General features: G+C 41.4%; 2 pseudogenes across 1 annotated transcript; both read right to left on the reverse strand.

The window, feature by feature from the left end:
- Positions 1 to 374: 374 nt before the first annotated feature.
- LOC100593232 lies at positions 375 to 1,223 on the reverse strand (annotated as a pseudogene).
- A 9,500-nt stretch (positions 1,224 to 10,723) lies between these two features.
- On the reverse strand, positions 10,724 to 11,037 carry LOC100592900 (annotated as a pseudogene). The gene has a single exon (XR_001113437.2). The product of XR_001113437.2 is annotated as a neuronal regeneration-related protein pseudogene (transcript).
- Positions 11,038 to 19,314: the final 8,277 nt, after the last annotated feature.

Below are 19,314 nucleotides of genomic sequence, written 5' to 3' on the forward strand. Positions count from 1 at the left end.
GAGGGAGAGAGGAGGGAGGGAGGGAGCCAGGGAGGGAGGGGAAGAAGTAGGAGGAGGAGGAGGAAGAGGAAGGAGGAGGAGGAGGAAGAAAGCTAAGAGCATCTTGGGTACTTTTCCACACTTTTAAGAATAACATGAATGGCATTTATAGGCTGCCTCTCAAGGGGCAGGCAAGGACCCACAGTATACATCCATCTCTATCCTCCACAAGACTCCCTTTGGGTATAAATATGTGTTGAATAAATAAGTAGGTAAACATTATTTCACCCAGTGTTTTTTGATGACACTTATCAGAGAGAGACTTGTAGGCTTGAAACAAATCCAGTTCGAATCATACCCAGTACATTCATGTCTTTTTTTTTTTTTTTTTTTTGACAGTAACAGGCTTAATTCACTTTATTTTTCTTGTATAAAAACCCTATGTTGTAGTCACAGCTGGAGCCCGGGTCCTCTGCACGGAGACTCTGGTGTGGGTCTTGGCGAGGTGGTCAGTGAATTCCTGATAGGGAGACTTGGTGAATACAGTCTCCTTCCAGAGGTCCTTCAGGGGATCAGATAGCTGTAGATCTTAGAGATGGCATCCAAGGTGGCCTTGGCGAAGTTGCCCAGAGTGGCAGTGCAGCCCCTGGCTGAGGTGTAGCAGTCATAGATCCAGCCATCATGAGCAGCTTCTTGGGCACAGGCGCTGAGACGATGCCAGTGCCCCTGGGCGCGGTTGAGGCGCACCAGCACAGAGCCGCAGCGGCCTGTCACCTTGCAAGGGACGGTGTGGAGCTTGCCGATCTTGTTCCCCGAGTAGCCTCTGCGCACGGGGACAATGGAGAGCTTGGTCAGGATGATGGCCCCACCGATGGCGGCGGCCACCTCCATGGAGCACTTCAACCCGACCAACGTGGCCATTGTAGTCCCCGATGGCAACAAACGTCTTGAACCTGGTGCGCTGGCCGGCGCGGGTCTGCTTCCGCAACGGCATAATCTTCAAAACCTCGTCCTTGAGAGAGGCCCCCAGGAAAAAGTCAATGATCTCAGATTCCTTGATGGGCAGGGAGAAGAGATAAATCTCCTCCAGGGACTTGATCTTCATGTCCTTGGCCAGGCGGCCGAGCTTGGTGACGGGCATCCGCTCCTTATCCTCGGCCTTGCCTCCGCGAACTCCGCGGTCTTGGCCCCTGCCCCATCCACGGCCGCGACCCCGGTCCCGGCCCCATCCACGGCCGTGACCCCGGACCCGGATGCCACTGCCGAAACCCTCAGCGGAAGCCACATCGGTTCCCCTTCCCAGGGCCCCTGGGGCCTCCAGCGCCCACCCCCACCCCGCCCTCCCGCCCCCGCCCGCTGCACAGGCGTCGTCCGCCATTTGGTGTTTTCTCGGAGAAGCAGCACATTCGTGTCTTTACAGAAAAATATATCTGCTATAGTCACAATTTTTACAATCTAGGGATTATATAAATCTTTTGTTGTTGTTGTTACCTAATTAGCTAACAGCACAATGAAACCTTATGACATTTCACTACACTTTGAATAGTGTTAACTATTTCATGTGACCCATCATGAAATAAATGTAAGAATGAAGGATCCCAGCCTGATGTGGTGTTGTGTCTCTGTAATCCCAGCTACTCAGGAGGCTGAAGTGGAAGGATTGCTTGAGCCCAGGAGTTTGAGGCCAGCCTGGGCAACACAGCCAGCCCCCATCTAAAAACAAACAAACAAACAAACAAACAAACGAAAGTATCCCATAATAACCAAAACATATATTTTGCTATCTGGAATTCTAGTTCTTTTAAAATAGAAGGTGAAATAAATGTACTGTAACTTCCTAGAATTTCACTTAATAATTAAATGAGATCACGCCTGTAATCCCAGCACTTTGGGAGGCCGAGGGGGGCAGATCACGAGGTCAGGAGATTGAGACCAACCTGGCTAACGCAGTGAAACCCCATCTGTACTAAAAATACAAAAAAATTAGCCGGGCGTGGTAGCGGGCTCCTGTAGTCCCAGCTACTGGGGAGGCTGAGGCAGGAGAATGGCGTGAACCCGGGAGGCGGAGCTTGCAGTGAGCCGAGATCGCGCCACTGCACTCCAGCCGGGGCGACAGAGCGAGACTCTGTCTCAAAAAAAAAAAAAAAAAAAAGAGGGAGTTTCGTTCTTTTTTTCTTTTTGAGACGGAGTCTCGCTCTGTAGCCCAGACTGGAGTGTAGTGGAGCGATCTCGGCTCACTGCAAGCTCCGCCTCCCGGGTTCACGCCATTCTCCTGCCTCAGCCTCTCCGAGTAGCTGGGACTACAGGCGCCCGCCACCGCGCCCGGCTAATTTTTTGTATTTTTAGTAGAGACGGGGTTTCACCGTGGTCTCGATCTCCTGACCTCGTGATCCGCCCGCCTTGGCCTCCCAAAGTGCTGGGATTACAAGCGTGAGCCACCGCGCCCGGCCAAGGGAGTTTCGTTCTTGTTGCCCGGCTTGGAGTGCAATGGCGCGATCTCGGCTCACCGCAACCTCCGCCTCCTGGGTTCAAGTGATTCTCCTGCCTCAGTCTCCCGAGTAGCTGGGATTACAGGCATCCGCCAACCATGCCCGGCTAAATTTTTGTATTTTTAGTAGAGACAGGGTTTCTCCATTGTTGGTCAGGCTGGCCTCGAACTCCCGACCTCAGGTGATCCACCCACCTCGGCCTCCCAAAGTGCTGGGATTACAGGAGTGAGCCACGGTGCCCAGCCGAACTCTACTTTTCAACCCGAAAATTACTGTTCAAGGAGTTTAGATTACAGATTGTTCTTTTTCAGGCCAATTTTGCCATTTCTTCTCTTCAAATAGAACATCGTAAAAACCTCATGTTAATAATATGTATATGTATATATAATATGTATAATAAATATACATATATGTGTATATATAATATGCATAATATACATATATGTGTATATATATATTTGTTAATATGTATATGTACATATGTATACAATTTATATACATATTGTATGTATATATTTATATACATACAATATGTATATATTTATATACATACAATATGTATATATTTATATACATACAATATGTATATATTTATATACATACAATATGTATATATTTATATACATATAATATGTATTTATATACATACAATATGTATATATAAATATATAATATATACATATTATATATGTATATATATATGTATGTATATATATATATATGTAATCCCAAAGCGCTGGGATTACAGGCTTGAGCCACCGCGCCCGGCCTATTATTATTTCTTAAAGGGTAGTCCATATATGAAGTAATAGAAGTTCATGATGCTGTATCTGACATGGATGTACTGATACTGAATTATGACCAAAGCTTTTCATCACCCTTAGATAATTGAAACCATAAAGCTTCAAGATATTTTAGTTCTGAAAAATTGGTCTATATTCTCAATCCCAAAGTAACCGGGTTTTTGTTGTTGCTGTTGTTGTTTCAAACGAGGTCACCACATGCCTTTTAAGGGGTGGGGTGGAGAATGTATTTGCACAAAAAAACTCCAACATTTGTATGATCAACAATGTGTACTGACAACTTGCAGCATGGAAGGCTGGATGTTAGGCAGTATCATACATTCATTCAACAAATATTTACTGAGTATTTACTATGGGCCAAGCACAATTTAAGTTATTGGGAAAGTGGCAGTGAACAACATAAACCAAAAAAACTCTGCCTTCATGCAGTTTACTTATATACAAAGATAAATCAGACCTTGCTAATCGGTTTAGACTCCAATAGAAGAGACAAGTGTGAAAATCTTTTTAAATGATAAATATTTTGCAATAAACAAAGTGCTATATCAAATTCACACTTTAAAATTCTGAAATCTAGGTCGGGCGCAGTGGCTTATGCCTGTAATCCCAGCACTTTGGGAGGCCGAGGCGGGAAGATCATGAGGTCAGGAGATCGAGACCAGCCTGGCCAACATAGCGAAACCCCGTCTCAACCAAAAATACAAAAATAAACCGGGTGTGGTGGCATGCGCGTGTAGTCCCAGCTACTTGGGACGTGGAGGCAGGAGAATCCCTTGAACCCAGGAGATGGAGGTTGCAGTGAGCCAAGATTGCTCCACCACACTCCAGCCTGGGCAACAGAGCGAGACTCCATCTCAAAAAAAAAAACAAGTTTGAAATCAGAGGAGGAAATGATTTTTTCTTTTTCTTTTCTTTTTTTTGAGACAGAGTCTCACTCTGTCGCCCAGGCTGGAGTGCAGTGGCACCGTGTCGGTTCATTGCAACCTCTGTGTTGCCAGGCTGGAGTACAGTGGCACAATCTCAGCTCACTGCAACCTCCGCCTCCCAGGTTCAAGTGATTCTCCTGCCTCAGCCTCCCAAGTACCTGGGATTACAGGTGCGCACCACCATACCCAGCTAACTTTTTGTATTTTAGTAGAGATGAGGTTTTGCCATGTTGGCCAGGCTGGTCTCGAGCTCCCAACCTCAAGTGATCCGTCTGCCTCGGCCTCCCAAAGTGCTGGGATTATAGGCGTGAGTCACCGTGCCTGGCCTTTTTTTGTTGTTTAGACAGAGTCTCGCTCTGTCACCCAGGCTGGAGTGCAGTGGCCCCAGTCTCGGCTCACTGCAACCTCTGTCTCCTGGGTTCAAGTGATTCTCCTGCCTCGGCCTCCCGATTAGCTGGGATTACAGGCGCCCACTACCATGTCTGGCTAATTTTTTTTTTTTTTTGAGATGGAGTCTCGCTCTGTCGCCCAGGCTAGACGGCAGTGGCGTGATCTCGGCTCACTGCCAGCTCCGCCTCCCAGGTTCACGCCATTCTCCTGCCTCAGCCTCCCGAGTAGCCAGGACTACAGGCGCCTGCCACCACGCCCCGATAATTTTTTGTATTTTTAGTAGAGATGGGGTTTCACCGTGTTAGCCAGGCTGGTCTCGATCTCCTGACCTCATGATCCGCCCTCCTCAGCCTCCCAAAGTGCTGGGATTATAGGCGTGAGCCACTGCACCCGGCCACTCCTGGCTAATTTTTTTTTTTTTTTTTAGTAGAGACAAAGTTTCACCATGTTGGCCAAGCTGATCTCAAACTCCTCACCTCAAATGATCCATCCACCTCGGCCTCCCAAAGTGCTGAGATTTGAGGCGTGAGCCACTGCGCCCGGCCAGTAAGGGATTCCTTTACAGGGGATAGATTTTTTTTTTTTTTTCTGCTTTCCCTGCAAACAGTTACCTAGCTATGTTATTTGAGTAAATTTTTCTTTCCTTCTCTCTGTCTCTGATCCTGGTTATATAGACACAAAATATCCCTCCCTGCGTTATTTTCCAGTGTCAAGCAATCATCCCTTTCTCTCTCGCATTTTATAGAACTTTCTAAACTGGTCCATTCATTTTATCGATATTCCCAGTCTTAGTCCTTTTTCTGAAAACTAAATTCCACAAATACCTGTTGAAAACTACTCAGTGCTCTCGTGGGATGAAAAAGATAAAGGGTTGTAGAAGTAGTTTAAGTCTTTTTACAGCTGTGGAAACAAAGGCCCGGGAGGTGAAGAAAACTGCTCGGGGCAACAGCAACATCAGCTACGCACACACAAAACAGGCACCAGGGCAGCATCCACAGTTTAGGAAGGAAGACAAACCGATTGACAGGTAAATGAAGTTATTGAAAAGCAGCTTCTAATTCAAAGGCACAGCCAAGAACTGTGACCGTCTTACTTTTCAGTTCATGTATCTAGTTAGGGGTGAGAGCTTGGGCTTGCAATTCCCTCAGTGGTTCTTCAACTCCTTAGGAGATAGGAGTTGGGGGAGTCCCAAGGAATAGTTTGTGGGGAAAGCAGAAAAAGAAAAGAAAAGAAAAAACTATCCCTTGTAAAGGAATCCTTTATTAATGCCAGCCATTAACACAAGCCGACATCCTGGACAAATGTAAGAAATTTGTCTCAACAATCCAAGTAAAACAATACATTTTCTTTTTCTTTTGAAACGGAGTCTTGTTCTTGTTGTCCAGGCTGGAGTGCAGTGGCACCATCTCAGCTCACTGCAATCCCCACCTCCTGGGTTCAAGCGATTCTCCTGCCTCAGCCTCCTGAGTAGCTGGGATTACAGGTGCCTGCCACGACGCCCGGCTAATTTTTGTACTGTTAGTAGAGACAGGGTTTCGCCAGTTGTGGCCAGGCTGGTCTTGAACTCCTGACCTCGGGTTATCTGCCTGCCTTAGCCTCCCAAAGTGCTGGGATTACAGGCGTGAGCCACCGTGCCTGGCCAACAATACATTTTCATAAAAGATTTCCTTCTGTCAGAATCAGACCCTTGTGCTTCATGTGAACTTAGGTAAGAAATATTAAATAGTAATACACAGTCCCTCCACCCCCTGGTATTTTTCTTTTTTTTCCCCTTTTTTAAAATACATTTTTGAAATTTAAGGATGCCTGCTGCCTGTGAAGTCCCAGCCCCAGGAAGTCCTGATGACATGTGCCCTTTTTCCTTTTTTTTTTTGAGACAGGGTCTTGCTCTGTCCCCTAGGCTGGAGTGTAGTAGCTCAATCTCGGCTCACTGCAGCCTCAAACTCCCGGGCTCAAGCAATCCTCCTACCTCAGCCTCCTGAGTAGCTGGGACTACAGATGCGCAGCACGATGCCCAGCTAATTTTTGTACTTTGGTAGAGATAGGGTTTCACCATGTTGGCCAGGCCGGTCTCCAACTCCTGAGCTCAAGCGATCCTCCTGTCTTGGCCTCTCAAAATGCTGGGACTACAGGCATGAGGCACCATGCCCAGCCTCCGATATTTCACTGAAGCAAAAATAAGATAAAATTCAACCCTGTCAATTGGTAATTTGGAGTAAACCAGAGCATAACATTTTTCAAGTTTGATATAAGGAAGAATTTACCTTACCACTAGGAGTGTGTGAGGTGACTGTTAAAGCAGATTTCTTGGCCAGGCACGGAGGCTCAGAACTGTAATTCCAGCACTTTGGGAGGCCAAGGCAGGAGGACTACCTGAGGCCAGGAGTTTGAGACCAGCCTGGGCAACATAGTGACATAGTGAGATCTTGTCTAAGACAAAAAAAGAAAGCAGATTCCTTGTCACCTAGCAATTCTGATATAGCTGGGCCTTGAATCAAGCTTTTGAGAGACAGGAGAGGGATCACAGGCTAAATAAATCATGGGATTTCTTCCCTAGCAGCCTTTTATTGAACTGATTTTATCTGTTTGCAACAGTTTAAATGAGATCCTGACTGAAGTTACTGAGGTGAAGCAGGTGATTTTTTTCAAGGTCTCCTCCACCATCAAGACTTTCAACCTTAAGCTTTCCATAACATGCGGAACCCCTGGTAAGCATAAATGTAGGCATCTTATTTAAAAAGGTAATGATTTTGTGTCTGGGCAAACCTCACCTTGGGTCTGTTTTCTTGTCACCAAAAATAGGAAAAACATACTATTACTACTACTCCCTTGCGTTGTTCAATGATGTCCTTCGGCGATAAACCCATCTTGGTCCTGCCACCGAACTAGCTGTGTCTGCCTGCATTGACCTTCCTTGGCCTCAATGGTAAAATCGGTATCTAGTAGATCCCTAATAATCTGTCTAGTCTTCAAATTATTATTATCATTATTATTATTATCTTTTTTTTAGACGGAGTCTCGCTCTGTCGCCCAGACTGGAGTGTAGTGGAGCGATCTCGGCTCACTGCAAGCTCCACCTCCCGGGTTCACGCCATTCTCCTGCCTCAGCCTCCCCAGTAGCTGGGACCACAGGCGCCCACCACTACACCCGGCTAATTTTTTATATTTTTAGTAGAGACGGGGTTTCACCTGTGTTAGCTAGGATGCTCTTGATCTCCTGACCTCGCGATCCGCCTGCCTCAGCCTCCCAAAGTGTTGGGATTACCAGCGTGAACGACCGCACCTGGCACCTTCAAATTATAGAAACATCTTTATGAAACAAGTTCAATTGAAAGTCATGTAAAAGAAAAAAAAAAAAAAAAAGAAAGTCATGTAAAAGAGACTGTACAATCCCCTACTTATTAAACAGAAAACAAACAAACACCAAACTTCCTTATCCAAAGTATCTAAGAATTTGGAATATATATAAATAGGGCCAGTTGTGGTGACTCACACCTGTAATCCCAGCACTTTGGGAGGCTGAGGCAAGAGGATCATTTGGGCCTAGGAGTTCAAGACCAGCCTGAGCAATATAATGAGACATTGTATTAAAAAGAAAAAGAAAGTTAGCTGGGCATGGTGGTGCATGCCTTGTAGTCCCAGCTACTCAGGAGGCTGAGGTGGGAGGATTAAGTCAAGTAGTTCACAGCTGCAGTGAGTTGTGTTCAAGTCACTATATCCCAACATGGGCTATGGAGGGAGGCTCTGTCTCAGAAACAAACAAAAGGGGTAAATATCGTATCTTCCCACTTTGAGTCTTCTAGTACTAGGCTGTAACACACATTGCCTCAATCTCTCTCTTTATAAATAAAAAGTGCTAAAAGCATACACTTCCAAAGATAAAATCTTAACTACCAAATTATATTTTAGAGAAATTGTAACTATTTACTATAATGGATGTACTATTTACTATAGTAGATGTAACTGGAAGATACCTTCCAGTTATGCGTTCTTTTCCAGTTACAAGTGCTTTAAACACTTTGACTTCCCTTTACGTCACAGAGTCTGATTTCTTGACTTAACATGCACTCTATCCCGGCTTTTGAAAACAAGACTGTATTTGCATATTTATATCAGTATGTCCATAGCAGGATTCAAAATCCAGAGTCTATTACTTCATTTTACATTGCAGAATCACTTTGATAATGCCGAAGTGGCAATTTTCTTCAAATGCGTTGTTTTCAAAATGAATTTGTTGGAATACCCAACCTCTAATCAGCTACATATATATATAATCAAAATCTCCAGTGTCCTTACATTACCTGTAAGATTTTTTTTTTTAAATCAGCAAAACTTGTTTTATGAGCTTTTTGCAGTGGCGTGATCTCGGCTCACGGCAACCTCCGCTTCCCAGGTTCAAGCAATTCTCCTGCCTCAGCCTCCTAAGTAGCTGGGACTACAGGTGCGTGCCACCACGCCCAGCTAATTTTTGTACTTTCAGTAGAGACGGAGTTCTTTTTTTTTTTTTTTTTTTTTTTTTTACCTTACAGCTTGCATATTTATTGACCAAATACTACTAAAATAGCTAAAATACATTGGGTACTTGTCATGAGTGCATCAGTACAGATCACACTGTTACAAAAGCCTGCATTTTCAGCAGTACACAACTGCAACTCTACAAAAATGCCACAGATGCAGAATACTGTTTTCTTGCTCTATTTACACAGCTGATATACCTATTTTAACGAAGGAGGGAGAGGAGGAATGCACAAGAAACTCAGGCCAATGGGGGAGCAAGAAGAAAACGAAGAAGTGCAGTGCATGCGTCATTGGTATTTAACAGTCAGAAGCGAAACAGTTCAGAACAAGGCCTGCCCTATCAAACGAAGAGCTAAAAGACAGTTACATAAAAATTAAGGTGGGCTTTCAGACTGGCTAACACAACATTCCATGAGTAGATGGTATTTTATTTTTGTTTATCCATTTTGTTGGGAGCAAGGACAAAAATGTAAATCTACACCTTGCTTATCAAAATTGCCAAAAAAAGAATGCTCTGCCTTTTAAAAAAGTATTATGATTTTGTAAAGACATTGTTTTCCAATGTAATATTTGGAAAAGGTGTCATTTTCATATTCCTACTCAGATGCCAGTGTTTTGGGTTTTTTTCAGGGGGAATTTATTTAAAAAGGTTTTGCTCTTTTTTTTTCCACAAATATCCTTTCAAACAGAAAGAACCCAAAGAGACACCTCAAAATGCCTGTAAAATTATTGCTTTTCTTTCTCTAAGTCAGGCAGGCGAGGCTATAGAAAGGAAGAGATTTGGTAAGTAAATTACGATTTTGTGATTGATCCCACTACTGTGACTGCATGTCCGTGGGTGCCAGCCAACGAGACAATCGTCTCTCACACTCTGGTAGCATTCGCTCAACCTACAACACTGAGGAAGAAAGCCACACTAAAGACACAAGGAAAACAAGTCAATCCAGTCTAGAGAACAACATTCAGGGAAACAGAGTACCAACACCTTCTTACAACATGGAAATAAAAAATAACCCCATCAGAGCTACCTCACCAAGGAGCATGTTGAAAGTCCAAAATAGCACCATTCATCAGTGTCTCAGGTCCTGTGGCAGCATCTCGGTCACTTACCACAAGGAAACAATGAGTTTCAAACTACTTCTATACACCAAAAGAGTACATGGATAAAATATAGAGATACACAGACAATTATGAACATAAACTACTAGGTTTGTTACATCTAAATGAAAAAAAAAGCGGGGGGGGACCCTCAGCCTCTGCAAGCAGCAGTCGGGAGCTGTGTGAGTGAAAAGGCAGGAGCGGACCGGTTGTGTGAGCGCGGTGGGAGTTTGAGCTGTGGAAGACATCGTTGTAGTGAACCAGGCCTGAAGGCCCACCTGTAAGGGTTGTAAACGTGGATTCACAGTGTGAAATTCTGAGCGTTTTCGCTTGGGTCAGAATGATTAAAAACTGGTTTGATGATACCTATTTGTCCACTGTAAATTCTCTAAAGCAAGGCTCAGAGTCCCATAGTTTCTTCTTATACTTGATGATTAACAAGAAAAAAAATCCCATATATGATACCATGACCTCATCAATATCCATACACCATATGTAATATAAATGGAGGTGTTAACGATTAAAAAATGTGGAGGTAACTGATTCTTGGGGAGTGGAGTTCACTGCTGCCCAGTGGAGTCAGGGAGGCAGCGTTTGTCTCATCGTTCTTCTTGTGGTTCACTTCCTTTGGGACAGGAAGTCTTCCCTTAGGAATCCTTCCCTCCATGTCCTTGTTTGGAAATGGTTCTTGACTGACCCAGACAAAGAGTTCTGGGTAATAAACCATTTTGAGAATCTTAGTCTTGGGCTTCTATTCTCCCTCTCTTCAGTCCAGGGAGACCAACAGACAAAAGCCCCACTCCCTGTTCACTCTCCTCTCTACACCTGAAACACAAATGTAGTTGAAAAAGGGCAACATGCTAGAAAAATAGCTTGAGGGGGGAGGGCGAGACAGGGTTTCAACATGTTGGCCAGGCTGGTCTCAAACTCCTGACCTCAGGCGATCCGACTGCCTCGGCCTCCCAAAGTGCTGGGATTACAGGCGTGAGCCACCGCGCCCGGCTGTCAGTTAGCTTTTAATAGGTTATATTCCAAGCTTTCATGGAAAAGTTAGAAAAGGACCATATTTTAATCCCCAGATATCTGATTTTTATAAAACAATTTTAACAGTTTAACTTTCAGTTTAATAGTTTAACTTTTTTTTTTTTTTGAGATGGAGTCTCGCTCTGTTGCCCAGGCTGGAGTGCAGTGGCACAAACATGGCTCACTGCAACCTCCGCTTCCCAGGTTCAAGCAATTCTCCTGCCTCAGCCTCCCAAGTAGCTGGGACTACAGGTGCGTGCCACCACACCCAGCTGATTTTTGTATTTTTAGTAGAGACGGGATTTCACCATATTGGCCAGGCTGGTCTCAATCTCCTGACCTTGTGATCCACCTGCCTCAGCCTCCCAAAGTGCTGGGATTACAGGCATGAGTCACTGCGCTCGGCTCAGTTTAACTTTCAAGTTTTTGAATTTACTCAAAAGAAACATGGGAAAAAACCTTTAAAAACAAAATAATTGTATTTTACATTATATAAAGTTACATTAAACGAAACCACAAATAGATTTTTATCATAATTAGTAATAACTGCATATTAACAATACTTTCAAGTTTTTACTTTGTTACAGGTTTTAAAGACTATAAGCTTGATCACTGGATTTGGTTGTAAGAAGATACTCTAAATTTTAGCTTAATCCAGAGTTCCATAAATCTGGTATTTTTTTTTTTTTTTGCTTATATATCCTCTCTGTGCTTCACTGTAATATATTTATTTCTAATAATTGCCACATAAAGAGAGTAACTCAGCTTATTACTATGTTAGCAGAACATTGCCATAGGTAAAGAAAGAAGATAAATGCATCACTTATTGTAACAAAGATAAACTTTTTTTTGTTTTGGTTTTGGTTTGTTTAAAAAGCAATGGGCATTCTTCATCCATTTAGAGGCTCAAAGTGTTAAAATGTTTGGTTATCCTAATACAATATGACTCCCCCTCACTTTGCAATGAAACAATTTAAGGATATTTAATAAACAAGGAAATAATTATTTTAAAGAATAACAGGAAGGGGCTATCATTTGATTGAAACAACATTCTTCATTTATAGCAACTTAAAACTTTGTTGGTAGTCATTCCTGAAGCAACATTACAGTTTAATCTCAGCTCTCCTAACCCCCAATAAAGACAGTAAATAACAGGACCCACACTTCACTTAAATCTAAGTTTTCTCTCCTTATTTAAGTTTCAAAAACCATTGTTGTTTTCACGACAAGAACAGACCAGTATCTATCTTTGGCTCTTTTTTTTATAGAGACAATTTCTCAAATAACACTGCTTATTTTGATTAATGTATCTATTATGGATAATGTACACAAAAAAAAGTGGTAGAACAATCCAACAGAAAGGATTTGTGATAACTTCATATTTTCGAGATAAATTTAACTTCAAAATATGTCACCCGTATTACTTCTACCAATTTTTAAACTGGTTACGTTCATGTTTTAATAATGTTGATGGATGTCTTATATGTATAATACTAACTACGTATATTTTAAATAGAAAACAAGTTATAGAAAGACATAAAATGGAAAACACATTTATATGATGTAAGTTCTAATGGTGATATACTAGTAACATCATAATTTCAGTTCAGTCTATACTGTTTTGTTAGTCTCATCTCCCCAGCTTTAAAGACATCATACTGAACTATTTTGACGGTTAAGAAAACACTTTAAAAGTAGTGCTTGCCTTGCTTGTTTTAACCTGCAACCTCAGAATTTGAACACAAGTTCTATCTTGCTTTGCTCCTTCACTAATCTCTCTAAAGGGCTTCTCAGCAGAAATATGTGCATATATTCACATGTCCAAATGCACACACCGAGTGCATTCCATATCCGACAAAACTGCCCTCAACTGGAAGATCTGTTGTTGTTGAGGGAACAGAGTAATGTTACCTTTCGCCCTATTGTCTATTTCATTGAATTAAAACATCTACTTGACTTTTTTTTTGCTTAATTAATATTTAAAACAAAATTCAATTTAATATTTTTTAAAAAGTCACTATATTGACTTGGGATTAAAATAAAATTTGAATATATCACTATGGTTGCAGAAATAAGCACTTACAGTGTACTACACTAACACTTTTGATGCTTTAGTTTATTTTCTATTTGGCTTTTTATATTTATTTAAATGAAAAGCAAAGATATTATTTGAATCTCGGTAGCAAAGAAATACAAAGGCAAACAAATTACCATCAGATATACAGTAACAGAGTCAAGGAACAAAATTCTAGGCAATTTTGAACAAACGAAAACAAACCACGGTAATGTCATTCTGTACTTAATTGTCTAATAACAAAATGTTCACCAGATGACAGAAACAGTATCTATTTCTGTTATAACAAAAACTGATTTTTTTGGCTTTTATGAATTGTTACTTCGTTGGTATCTTTTTTATGAATTATATTTCTAATAGCTAGATTAGATTTACGCTACTTATAAAAAAGGGACCATGCAGTTATTTCAGCTTAATGGATGATTAAAACACAAAATATTTCATATTTATTTATATTAAATTGTACACAATTTTAAAAGTCTTTATTCAAATCTTACAAGTAAGATTTAGTTACTTTTATTCTTCAAGTCTTGGAAAGTGCTAGGAAAAATATTTTAAGTTACAAATAATATATGAATAGTTTACCCTACAAATAAAAAATAATTAAAAAAACAGAAAAACTGCTTCAATGAATGACACAAGACCCCTCCCCCACCCGCCAAAACAAAATCAATCAAGAATTGGAAATTATCAATCAGGTCCAATTATTGGTATTAAATTAAACCTCAGTTCAAACAAAATTTTGCCTTAAGAAGGCACTAGTATTGTCAACTTAGAAATAATTGATCACTAAATTTAAGTCAGTTGAGAAAAAGCAAGAAAAATTCTCTCTCTCTCTCTCTCTGTGTATTCTTAATCCCCAATGTGATAGTGCCAACAATCACATTGGGGATTAAGAATATACATAGATTAAGAATATACATGTGTTTATATTTAAACAATCCTCTATGTATAAAAAAAAGAAGTTAATGTTTCAATAGAAGTATGTTAGGCAGGAATTTCAGGACAAATTTTTTTATAGTGTAGATTTTGAGAAAGATGATTAAATTTTGTTTTTCTCTACTTTATCTTATGCTTTCAGATTCTTTATGAACTTCAGCTGAGATTTTTGAAATAGAACCAAAAACCAGAAACCCCTCACTTAGCCTGCTGTTTCCCTCTTTAAAGCTAGGATCATGATGCTAGAGAGCAGCTTAGGACCAAAATGTAAACTAATATAAAGAAGGAATGAATTTTAATCAATCCAAATGGAAATGGTAATGATCTATTATCATCTTGCAAGTAAGGAATTGTAAAATTTATTCTGCCTTAGTACATCTAAAAATTAACTTTACATTTATAGATAGCATGAGGCATTCATCAATTTACCTTAAAGATTGCCTAGAAAGAGTTAATGTGTATATAAATACATGTCATGAGATCTGCTGTTTTATTAAAGAACCTTTAATTCCTGAGATTTTTGGAATTAGTTTCTGGAATAGAAATGGTCAAGAAAACAAAGGGTCCAAATATGAACACAGCAACCTAGCATGTGTCTTTTAAATGTAGGTGTTAGAGAGTGCTGAAAACTAGCTATAACCTCAGCATGTGCTTTGTTTGCAGATTATTTTAGTGGGGAGAGTAGGTTCTTACTGTTCTTTCCAGTGGGATTTCATGCATGGATTACTTTCCCATTTTACACCATTAGTTAATACATTCTCTCTCTACCCTCTTCCTTCCACACTGAGCAAGGAAACCTGCAGGATAAATGAGTTGCAACCAAGAAACAAGATTAAATACTCAAATCTTTCCAGTTTCCCCAGACCCCTCCCCCTATTAAACAAATGCCTACCCTCTTTTCTATGGCTGGTCTGCAAATACATATGTACACACTAATCACCAAAGAGTCTTTATTGAAGGTCTCATCCTTCCCACCCACTCTTCAGAAGAATGAGTATTTTAAAGTTTTCACCTAAGTGAAGTAGTATTAATACAAGATATAATTCCAATAAAAGTACTCATGCTTATCTACTACTTTAACAACTATGCATAATGTTTACCAGATAAAAATTTCAATTCCTGACTTAGTAGTTGAAAATTTAAAAAATCAGTTTCTCTCAAGCAGAACAGTTTTTTGTTTGTTTTTAAAAAATATTGATTGTATAAATCTTTGATTTTGAGAAAACATTAAAAAATATCCCAGGTTTTAGTTTTGGCTTGTCTAAATGATTAATTTTAACTTTTTTTTTTTACAATTACAATTTTCTCTAATAAATTCCTCAATAGTTTTCTATTGTATCATTTCCAAAATATAAAAATAATTGAATATATAAATTCCAACCTAGAATCATTTCACAAATAATCATATCTTCACAATTTAAATTTCTTAGGTGATAAAGGATTATCTAAATTATTAACTCTATAATCTTCTGCATACTACAAATTCAGTGCTTAAGTTTTAATTTACTCAACTCAAACCATTTCTAAGTTATTCTAATGTTTGTGATGAATAATTTTACATGACAAGTTCAAAAATACTATCAACCACATCAGTGAAATGTAGTTGAATTATACCAATGCAAATAAAATATGTTTAATGATTACTTCTATTTTAAAGTAGTTTTTCTTTACTAACCAATTCAGTTGTTAAAATTTGTTTTAAAATTTTGGTACATGGCAATTTATGTTACTTTAGTTTTTAGAGATTAACACAGAACTAATAATTTTTTCAAAAGCACACAGAGGAAGATGTAACATCACAAGATGTAACATCACTAAGAGTAAACAACACAGAGAAAATCTTTGAACTCCCTGATTTAAACCAATTCTCTCAAAGTTTTAAATATTTACTGAATTATCATTTTACCGTTTTTAACCAAATAGAGTATTTTGTCAAGATAAAAAATGAACAATTATCTGCAAACAAATTAACTTATATTCTTAACTGGTACATTTCCTTTTCTCCAGATAATGAAAGGTTGGTAAAGTCTGTTATGAAATTAGATGTACCAAACAAATTTATACTTCCTTCTTTTTTTGTCATGGCCAGAGTTCTGATCTGTGTTTTTGATGAAACCAACAGCAATTTATTTATATAATTACAAACTCACCAAAGACACCAGTACCTAGAATACACCACTGTGGCTGTTTGCCTTTTCAGTTAATCAAATTAAATACGATTATTTCGTTTGTTTTGTGCTTTTCCAAGTCAAATTCATATTTATTTTTTCTCACCGTCTCCACCAAACGTCAGTGAAATGAAAACATTTCAGCTACAGAAATCGTTAATCCTTGAAGGTCGGTCTCAGCTTCATTGGTCTTAGGGCAGCTTCAACGAAAACGTGGTCTCAGCATAGTTGATTTTACCCGGAATTTTTCGTTTGCTTTTTTTGGAGGGGTTGTTTGATTTTGCTTAAAACAACCCTGTGGACCACAAAGGGGTTTAGGAAGGGAGGGGGCAGGGCGAGCCGATTTCTCTAGAAGCCCAGAAAAGTTATGGCACCTGAGAACATGGTTGGTTGTAGTTGTTTTAAGTAAAAAAGGACGTATAAACTCTAAGATGTTGGAAATGGGTAGGGAAACGAAGATGTGACTCCAGCTGCTGAGCATGGCGCAAATCCAGAACCTCCGGGCGCTGGACGCTGGGGGAAGGGAGGGGACCGTGCGGGCACCATGCGGTCAGCCAAGGGGCGGGCTCCACCCACGGACGCAGAACTGCTTTCCACCCATCCTCAGCGTTACCTCCCTCTTTCCTCCTTGGGGGTTGGGGCTGGGGGCGAGCTGTTAAAGGGCAGGAAAAACGAGAGCGAGCAGAGGGGAACACAGTCCCATGCCTCAACCTCAACAAAACCAACGAGGGAGCAAAGGGTTATTTTCGCGCCACAAAAGATGGAAATCCAGGGGCGGCTCCGGGGCCAATGAATGGAAACCAGCAAACCGCTCTGGCGGAGGCGGCCGACGGCGATAGGTTCCCCCCGTCAGCCAATCGGGAGCGAGGAGAGGCCCCCGCCCGTAGCAGGGGCGGTGTCTCTCTCGACGCCGGTTGCTCAACTTGGACTCGGCAAGCCGGCCCCGGGGAGCGCGGGAGCCCCGCCTTGGAGCCGCTTTTGCGCGCCAGTCTCGCGGCCCGCCCCACCCCAGGCAGACCCGCAGGGTTCGGCGAGGGATTCTCCCCCGTGGGTACCAAGCATCCCTGAGCCCTATGGAACCCCTCGCGCACACAGGCAACTGAGACCAGAGGTGCGGGAGGGCCGCCAAACCCACGCTGCCCCGTGCGTCCCAGCGCTGGCGGGCGGACTCAGGTGGGGTGGCGCGGCGAGGGCCCCGGCCACACGGCTCCGCGCACACGGACGCAGCCCCAGGAGGAGCCAGAAGCCCGCGGTCCCGCGGCAGGGCCCCGGGGAAGGGCGGTCCAGTGGTCCAGGCCCTCCGAGGCGAGCCGGCGGCCGACGAAAGACCCTCCCCAGCGTGAGCTGTGAGGATCCCGCCCTCTTTCTCGGGGCAGAGCCAGAGGAAAAAGGAAACAACCCCATCTTCTCTCCCGGGGCACCATTTTTATTTATTTTAAACAATAAGATATGTGCAGGCAGCTTCCAGGGAGGGCAGATCCAGGTTATCACTTATTAACGCCTCTAGTTTAAACAGATCAGAGTCCAGGAGGGCCGTTCAAAAGCGCAAGAGCCTGTTAAAGCACCTCCGAGGAGGCCCAGGCGACACGCCGGGCATTGTGTGCCCACCCGCGTGAAGGGTTTCGGCTTGAGACTCCAGGCTGGTCCCAAGCCGGGCGTGAGGAGGGGGGGGCAGCCCCTTCCCCCCATCTGCCCACTCAGCCTTTGCCCCTGACGTGTGGGTACAGCAACGGTAACTGGCCTTCTAAACATAGCTATTCTTTAATATTACACTGACCCACAAGAAACATTTGTACAGTCCTCAGTTCAGCAGATAAGGAGGAGATGCAGCTGTCCAAAGAGTAAACAGACCGCAATTGGAAAGACTCAGCCGCATCCCAAAGCACATACAATGGTGGGAGTTCTTTCTTCGTGGAGTTCACATTAATTAGGAGCTACAACTGCTTCAGGAAGAAGCTGAAGTAGCCTATAACCAGTTAATTTGTGTGAGATTCATTAAAAAAAAAAACTGGAAGTTAAATTGATTTTATATTCATTCTTGAAAATTCACCAAAGGTATCTTTGTACTTGAAGTGCTAGTGCAAGACCTAAGATCTTTTGACTCAGCCCTTAAATGCTTGGAAGACTGGAAGTGGAGTGGACTGTATCCACCTCTCTCTTTAATGTCTGAGCTTATATTACTCACGTATGTTTTTAAGGTCCTAGATGGACTATCCAGTTTGTTACAATAATACAAAGATTAGGTTAACAGGAGTCCCAGGAACATATTTCATCAAAGCACACACTTGTTTTAAATTCCAGCTGTTAGATTTGTTTGATAGTGCCAGATAAGCAGGGACTAGTATTTATGGAAAATAAACAATTTATTCCATGCTTTAGAAGTAGATATTTCCTTAGGTCTCAGTTTGAATACGAGCAAATACAGTCAACCCAGAAGCCATGGTTCAATTGATTTTGGAAGCAACCTGAACAGACACAATTTGTTTTTATGAAAAATTACTAAAAGTGTTACATGATCAACAGGTTGTAAAATTTACAGTGGTATTGAGAAGTGCAAATATTAGCAAATGAATGAATGAAGAACATTTCTCCGAATGGCTTTTGTTCTACAACAGGTACATTTAAAATAAATCCATAATTTTTGATGTTTCCATTTTGCATACCACAGAGGCCAAAAGAAAGAATACATTTCTTTTTTAGAACTAAAGTTATATTAAAAAAAAAGAAAAAAATGCTTTTAAAAAGTTAAACCTAACCATAAACTTAAAGAGAAATTTTACCAAAACGTTCTTACAAGGCTGAGCTCTTAATTCACTTCCAAATACTGTAACACAAAAACACGTCTGTCCCCCTATTTTATAAAGTAACAACATTTCATTAAATTAAACGTGAATGAAATTATTGTGA

Source organism: Nomascus leucogenys, chromosome 17 (assembly GCF_006542625.1).
Source record: "Nomascus leucogenys isolate Asia chromosome 17, Asia_NLE_v1, whole genome shotgun sequence".
Classification (NCBI taxonomy): Eukaryota; Metazoa; Chordata; class Mammalia; order Primates; family Hylobatidae; genus Nomascus; species Nomascus leucogenys.